Source organism: Pan troglodytes, chromosome 7 (genome assembly GCF_028858775.2).
Source record: "Pan troglodytes isolate AG18354 chromosome 7, NHGRI_mPanTro3-v2.0_pri, whole genome shotgun sequence".
NCBI lineage: Eukaryota > Metazoa > Chordata > Mammalia > Primates > Hominidae > Pan > Pan troglodytes.
The window spans coordinates 89,799,961-89,808,551 of NC_072405.2; the positions used below are offsets into that span (position 1 = coordinate 89,799,961).

An 8,591-nucleotide genomic window follows, 5' to 3' on the forward strand; every position below is an offset into this window, starting at 1 on the left:
TTCTTGTCACAACTGGACAGGGGGCAGCTGACATGTAGTCAGTAAAGTCCAGGGGTGCTGGTTAACATCCTACAAGGCACATGCCAGTCCCCATGACAAATAATTATCTAGTCCAAAATGTCAGTAGCGTTGTGGTAGAGAAACCTTGGTGTAGCAGCTGTGTGTGATGCCCATGTCACAGCTTCTTGGGCTACTGACTTCTGAGCAGCTGTGGTGGGCAGCTGTGATGGACAGCTGTGGTGACAGTGGCATGCAATTACTAGTGTCTCACTTCAAGCACATGTGGTAGTTGCTCTTTGCTTTTCTGCCTTAGGGCTTTCTCTGAAACACCTGTGCAGGTGTAACTTGGGATTGTGCTGGTGTTATCATCTGGGGGGAACCTTCAACCAGGGTTCAACTTCCCTGTTATTTGATGGGACCATTCCAAGGGCATTCTTCACAATTCCTCTGTGTGTCCCCAGAGGGATTGAGTCTCAATTGCCTACAGTGGTAAATGGCTGGTACAGCAGGCCCTTATTCACCCTGCCTTCTCCCACTGGTTGAGGGTTGCCTGGAGTTGTTAACACCTCTGAAATTTCAGGCTGTGTTGTTACTGAGCTTTAAAGAAAGCTTTGTGGCAGAGAAACAGAAACATCATCACGTGAGCTTGAGGTGGGATTCCGGTAACTACACTGCAGACTTTGAACTGTCAGCAATAGCTGGCTGAAATCAATAACACACATCAGTTTTTATCACTTCCTTGTCTTACTCCTCATATTCTTTTTCCTAGCCTTGCCTCCCTTATAAACCACCTGTACCCAAGCCCTTATTTTAAGCTGTGCTTTCAAAGGAACTCAAACCAAGACATTAAGCTAGTAAGTCTGCTATATTATATTGCAAATCCAATGAAACAGAACCAAAGGCTGAGTTTCAGTCCATTCTCATCCTTTGGCTGAGGATTCCCTCTACAGCGTGAATTCCATACTCAACGATTTCATATTGATTTTTCAGGACTCTAAATTCTCTCACCTCTGTATCTTTTTCGAAACCCAATTATGCATCTTTAATGATCAAATCATTCTTTTTTTTTTTTCTTATGCAGGAGCCATATTGGATTGTGAAAGGAACTCAGTTGACCTGGCCTATTGCAGATTTATTCTGAGAATTTCAATTCAGTCTTTGCTGCTGTTTGGAAATCTTTCATGAATCTTTTAATAACTTCCTTACATACTTCTTGTTCCATTAAAGCCCCAAACTTGGCTTTGTCAGCTCTCTTTCTTCATAATCTTTAGGTAACATTTGATATCTTCATCATGAATTTTTTTTTCAACTTCCATGATTATATCACATTTACTACTCCTTCGATCTCTCTCTGACAGCTCTTTGTTTTCTTTAATCTCCTAATATCTGATTTTCCTCCTCCCTGCAATCTGAGGCTAAGACTCATCATGGGTCCTTTTTCTATAACCACTCCCTGGGGAGCTCATTCACTTCCATATGGATGACATCTAAATTTCTCTTTCCAGCTCTGAGATATCCCTTAGGGCTCACGGTCATTCTTCACTGCCTATCCAATTACTAATAAGGAAGCCACAGTATCTTTGAGTAGCATTTTGCAGTTTAATATAATCTCTCTAAAAATGGAGTTTAAATTCATCTCTGACCCTCAAACTAGTCTCTCTTACCTGTCATACCACTGAATAGCTAGAAACGAGGAATCATCTTAAATTCTGTTCTCTTCTTCATTGCATTGTTGGCTGCACACCCAGCATCCCTTACCCCTTTCCTCTTCTCTTAAACTCCAGTTTTGGTACAGTATCCAAATCCTCCCCTAGGCAACCCATGTGGCTCAGAAGTCAAACTCTCTCCCAAGCCCAAGAAGGCACTAGAATGTTCCAAGGAGAATCCTCTTTCCTCATGTCACATTGCTTTAGTAATTGGCATACAAAGCAGTTAATGTCCCTGAGATTCAAGAAAAGATTTATTAGTGATTCTAGGGAAATTCTTTATTGCATTTCTGAAAGAGCTTTCAGGAGTAATTCTTTCTCTATGTTTTTTCTTGCTTTTTCTCAGGATGTGTTCATGTGTGGATGTGATGGAACTGAGGTCGCTAGGTTCATGCTACCTGGAACATGAGACGACAAATAGAGGAGCACTGAGTCAAATGAATCTCGGAGAAATGGAGCTGGAAGAAAACTGGAGTAAGCTTGTCCCTGAAAGGGCACTACATTTGGATATCCAGCAGTGGGACTCAATATTTTTTCTTGTTGTTTAATCTCATTTCTGTTACTCGCAGCCAAAGGCTCTTAATGAGAAAATGGCTCTACCTAGTTTTCTGAACATTGCCTCAGTCTCTCCACTCTTCCCTATTACAACGGTCATCTCTTTAATTCACATCCAATAACTGATAGTCTCTTGACTAATCTACATCCTCTCATTCTCTCCTAATTCACCTTTCATACTGTTGCCAGGTGACTTTTCCTAAAAGACAACTTTCATGATGTCACTCTACTTCATAAATTCTTATAATGGTTTCTTTTTGCTTTTAGTCCAAACTCCTCAGGTTCGTTTTCAAGGCTTTTCATAATTGAATTTCTTTTATATACCTAAGATGATTTCTCTGTGTTCCGAAATGTACAATTGACAGTCCTTCCTCCTGATGTTCTCTCAAGTAGGAAATATTTCCTCTATGTAAATTCAGTATAGCTTTTAGTCTCTATTCAAGTTCTACCTTCTTCATAAACTTCTCCTGAATAGAATCAGCCTGTAACCATTTAAACTGTCTTTATTAGGTGCACACTATGTGCCAGGTACTCAACAAGGCAGTGGAACTATGAAGACAGATAATCACAGTCCCTCTTGCCTCTGGGAGCAGGCAGTTGAATGCAATGCTTTTTAAAGTTTTAAGTAACGTGGTCATGCAAAATCTTATAGATATAAATTTGAATGTATAGAGTTTAATTACCAAGCTAGTGAGACTTAATGTTTCAATTAATAAAAAGTTTGGAATCAAGGTATATAGATAAGTATAGTGGTCTTATATTTAGCCTCAAACTGAAATTTATGTCTTACTTTATTATGGTTACTTAATATTTTAAAAGACTATGATTCATCGGGCGTGGTGGCTCACGCCTATAATCCCAGCACTTTGGGATACCGAGGTGGGTGGATCATGAGGTCAGTAGTTCGGGACCAGCCTGACCAACATGGTGAAATCCCATCTCCACTAAAAATACAAAAATTAGCGGGGTAGGCATGGTGGTGGGCACCATATATCCAACATTATGGTACAGTCATTTGTTGCATAACAACATCTCAGTCAATCATGGACTGCATATACAAGGAATGTACCATAAGATTATAATACTGTAACTTTACTTTATCTTTTCAATGCCTGTAATCCCAGCTACTCAGGAGGCTGAGGCAGGAAAATTGCTTGAACCCAGGAGGCGGAGGTTGCAGTGAGCTGAGATTGCGCCATTGCACTCCAGCCTGGGCAACAGAGCCAGATTCTGTCTAAAAAAAAAAATGGACTATGATTCATAGAGTCAAATAGTTACAAATATTAACAATCTCAGAATTTTATTTTATTTTATTTTATTTATTTATTTATTTTTTTGAGATGGAGTCTCGTTCTGTCACTCAGGCTGGATTTCAGCTCACTGCAACCTCCAGCTCCTGGGTTCAAGCAATTCTTCCACCTCAGCCTCCCGAGTAGCTGGGATTACAGGCACGTGCCACTGCCCCCATGCCCGGCTAATTTTTGTATTTTTGTAGAGACGGGGTTTCACCATGTTGGCCAGGCTGGTCTAGAATTCCTGACCTCAAGTGATCCACCCGCCTCAGCCTCCCAAAGTGCTCGGATTACAGGCGTGAGCCAGCATGCCTGGCTTCAATCTCAGAATTTTCTATTAAACGGAAGGAACAGAAAAAACTTTCTGAAATTTGCATAAAGTTATTTTATATTGCATAAGTTAACATGTTGATGGTATTCAGTGATAAATTTTATGTATATATATTATTTAAATCATTCATTTATTCAACATATAGTTATTTACCATGTGCTATTCTCAACAGCTAGTTATTTACCAAGGCCTTATTCTCAATCATGTACCCTCAATATGGTGATAATATGCCAAGGGAGAAAATATTAGTTATTGAGGGTGAAAAATGTTAGATATTGAAATGGTTTGTGGCCCCCCAAACATAATCATATATACAGCCTATCTGTGGTATTAAAATTTCATAGGGTGGTGATTAGGAAAAAAGATGCCTGAAAAAGTCCTAGGGGAACAATAATGAAAAAAATATTGAGAAATACTTTTTCAGATACTGGGAAAACAGCAATGAACAACAAGGAAAAGAAAACCCCTGTCCCAATGGAGGTGATTTTCTCATGGGGAGGATGAGCTAACAATAAACAAGATAAATAAGTAAAATATATAATGTGCTATGGAAAGAAAAAAAGCAGCACAGGACAATGAGAACAGTCAATTAAAAGAAGGAGACAGGAAGTGGATGTGTGAGAGAAAGGGCATTGGCACTAGCTAAGGTGACCATGGAAATCTGAGTAAAGAAATTCATGGTCGAGGGAGCAAGGGAGGAGCTCTCCAGAGATGGAACAGGCTGTACAAAGGCCCTGTGGAGAGAGCGAACCTGGCACACTGGAGGACCAGGAAGCCTGTGTTCTGGGTGAGGAGGCCAGGAAGGGTATTAAAAGGCCATGCCAAAAAGTTCACATGGCCCAAGTCACAAGGGTTATGTAAAAACCTTTTGTAATGTTCATGAGAAAAGAAGAAGTCATGGGTGTGTTCTGAGGAGGACATGATGTAATCTGACTTACGTTTTTACCAGGATCACTCTCAGCACGATGCTGAGAATGGGCTGAACAAGGCAAAGGGAATGCCAAGCAACTAGTTGGGAGGGGTACTAGTTGGCTCAGGCTGCCAAAAGAAAATAGCACAGGCTGGGTGTCTTAAACAACAGACATTTATTTCTCATGGTTTTGGAGGCCGTGAAGCATAAGAGCAAAGTACCAGCAAGGTAAGTTTCATTGGGAGGCCTCTTCTCTTAGCTTAAATGTAGCCACCATCTCGCCATGTGTTCATATGGCCTTCCCTTGATGGGTGTGCCTGGGTTGGGGGAGGAATTAGGAGAGGAAGAGGAAGAGAGGGAGAAAGAGAGCGCTTTCTTGTGAGCCTTCTAATAAGGACACTAATCCACTGTACCAGGGCTCCACCCTCATGACCTCATCTAACCTCCCAAAGGCCCTGTCTCCAAATACCAGCACATTGCAGGTTAGGGCTTCACATATGAATTTTGGGGAGACATAGACATTCAGTCCACAACAAGAAGCTACTGCAATAATCCAGGTGAGAGATGATGGGAGTTTGGACAACGTGGTATGGTAGACAGAAATGGTTGGACCGTGAATGGGGTTTTAAAGCAGACAGAGCAGTGTTGCTTGATCTAATGTGGAAGATGAGAGAAGAGAGGAGTCAAAGATGTCTGAGGGTTTTGCATACATAGGTTATCAGTATTATTTTTACTATGGTTTTCAATATTGATAAGTTGAACAGGATGCACCAAAGCACTTAAGATTCTTTGGAACACTAGAGTTTGAAAATGTTTGGTCTAAAGAGTCTTAATTTGTAAATAAATGTGAGAGGCATTTGAAATTAAATTTATTTTTGTTTGACACAATGGCTGGGAACACCTGGCATTTAAAGGACAGGGGCCAGGGATGTAAGCAATCTTACAACGCATGAGAGAGTTCTGCACAAAGAAAGAAATGTTCTGTCACTAATTCTAACAGCACTCCTATTGAGGAACACTGGTGGAGTTGTTTTCATGTATTTGTTATCTTTTTAAAATATTTTATTGCACTTTGATGCAACAGAAAACAGTATCTTTTGCTGCCAATTATTTCAGGTACAGTTTCCCCCAGCTAAGTTCTAAAGGCCTTGAGGGCAGAAGTCATCTTGTATATTTCTCTTGTATCATTATACAGTGAAAGCAGAAAAATACCTTTATTTTGCTATATCTCTTGTTTTCTCCATATGCAGTGGCATACTCTCATTTTATCCATTTCTGACAGGAATGAAAGAAAAGATATACGCAAAGTGGATTTTAATCATAGGTGAGGACTAATTTTTGTTTTAAGGACTCAGCATGCAGGAAATAATATACAAGTATTAGCTCTTATTAATGATAACAATGGGAGGCATATATAATTTCTTGATTAAAGCAAATGCCAACCTTAGTTATCAGGTTTTCTTTTTGTCATCACTTTGCCCATTTTCTTAAGCTCATATCTTGACAATAGAATTAAATTTTTTTTTGCTAAATCAATCAACAAAAAGTCTATTTTCCAAATCACAACATAATCCCAACTCTCTAATAGTTATTTCTTCGTGTTATTTCACAAATTTTGTCCACATGTAGTTAATTTTTAAAAATAAAATCTTTATTTTTTAGAGCAGATTTCAGATCACAGAAAAATTGAGTGGAAGGTATAGAGATTTCCCATATGCCCCCTGCCCTGAGACATGTATAGCCTCCCCCATGATCAACATTCCCCTCTAGAATGCTACATCCATTACAGTTAATGAACCTACATTGACACATCATTGTCACCCGAAGTCCATAGTTTACATTAGGGTTCACCCTTGGTGTTGTACATTTTATGGGTTTAGATAAATGTGTAATGACATATATCCAACGTTATGGTACAGTCATTTGTTGCATAAAAACATCTCAGTCAATCACGGACTGCATATACAAGGATGGTCTCATAAGATTATAATACTGTAACTTTACCGTATCTTTTCAATGTTTAGATATGTTCAGATACACATATACTTACCATTGTGATACAATTGCCTATAATATTCAATGTAGTAACATGCTGCCTAGGTTTGTAGACTAGGAGCAATAGGCTGTATGTGTAGGCTACACATCCAGATTGGTAGAAGTATATTCTGTGATGTTCGCACAGCAATGAAATTGCCTAATGGCACATTGCTCAGAATGTTTCCCTGTTGTTAAGTGATGCATGGCTACGTCATACAGAGTAGTTTCTCTGCTCTTAAGATTCTCTGTGCTTCACTCCCTTCTGACCTCTGGAAACAACTGATATTTTTGTTGTCTCCATTATTTTGCCTTTATAGTTGATTTTTAAATTAGAAATAATAAATACTGAATATGTAGTTATTATGACTTTTTTATTCACTTAGAATCATTTTGTAAATTCTTTTCAATGTTTCTACCTAATGATCAGAGTTATAATTTTAATAGCTGCATATAGTCTAGCATATTTCCTGTAGCTTTTTCCTTTATTGTTGGACAATTTGTCTTTGGTCTTTCATGAGTTACATATAATATTTCTATCTAGTCTTTTTGCCATTGATTTTTCTCATGCTTTATTACATATCACCCCCCACCCCCAACTTCATTCACCAATTATTGTCTACTTGCTCGGCTTCTGACTATTGTGGTTTATAGATGTATGCTGACATCAATTTGCCTACCTGCTTTAGCGTTGATCATTGATAGTGCTTGATCTTTCCAGCTTTTCTTCAGTATTCACATTCTTGGCTCACAATAGCTGGTACTTCTGATACTATGCTGCTCAAAAAGTACTTGGTCTAGTGTGAGGCCCATGTGGGTAATCAGTTGGATGATTCACGGTAAGACAAAAGACATATCCTAAAATAACTGAAATTTTCTTTCTTTCTTTCTTTCTTTTTTTTTTTTTGACAGAATTTCATTCTTGTTGCCCAGGCTGGAGTGCAATGGCGTGATCTTGGCTCACTGCAACCTTGACCTCCTAGGTTCAAGTGATTCTCCTGTCTCAGTCTCCTGAGTAGCTAGTATTACAGGCATGCACCACTATGCCCGGCAAATTTTGTATTTTTAGTTGAGATGGGGTTTCTTCATGTTGGTCAGGCTGGTCTCAAACTCCCAACCTCAGGTGATCCACCTGCCTCAGCCTCCCAAAGTGCTGGGATTACAGGTGTGAGCCGCCGTGCCCTGCTGAAACTTATTTGTTTGAACAATAAAAGCCACATATTTCCTCTTTTGATAAAGTGTAAAATTATAGTACTCTCCCAAGATACTCATGGATTGATAACAAAAAACTAACAACTGGATATTGTTTTAAATATTGAAGAAAAGCAAACAAATCAACATCAGCCATAACATTGCTTCATATGCCAAAACCAGGATGAAATAATGCTTTTATAGAAGATGTGACCTGGGATCAAATAGCATCATTTACCAAATGCAAAGGATTGGTGTAGCTCTTGACTTCAAGGCATATTAAATCTAGCAAAGCTAAGATTCAATATAGATGTAGGTCCAATTTCATGACAAAAAATCAAAGAAACCAACCAAAATCAGAGAACTTAGTAAGTTTGTGGGTATGCAATCTACAGAAGTGAATTATATATATATGATAAAAGAGAAGAAAAGACTCTATTTACAATTCGACAAAAAAGATAAAATGCTTAGGAATAAGTATGAGAGATGGGCATGATTTATATAAAGAACATTTTAAGATGCTACCAAAAAACACAAAATAAAATGAATAAATGGGAAAGCATATAATTTCT

At 38.7% G+C, this 8,591-nt stretch overlaps 1 long non-coding RNA gene across 1 annotated transcript; it reads left to right on the plus strand.

Annotated features, from left to right (window-relative positions):
* Nucleotides 1-753: 753 nt before the first annotated feature.
* Nucleotides 754-8,066, plus strand: LOC107976507 (uncharacterized). Its single transcript, XR_001720553.3, has 3 exons — nucleotides 754-854; nucleotides 2,053-2,180; nucleotides 7,741-8,066. It is a non-coding gene; the product is annotated as an uncharacterized LOC107976507 (long non-coding RNA).
* Nucleotides 8,067-8,591: the final 525 nt, after the last annotated feature.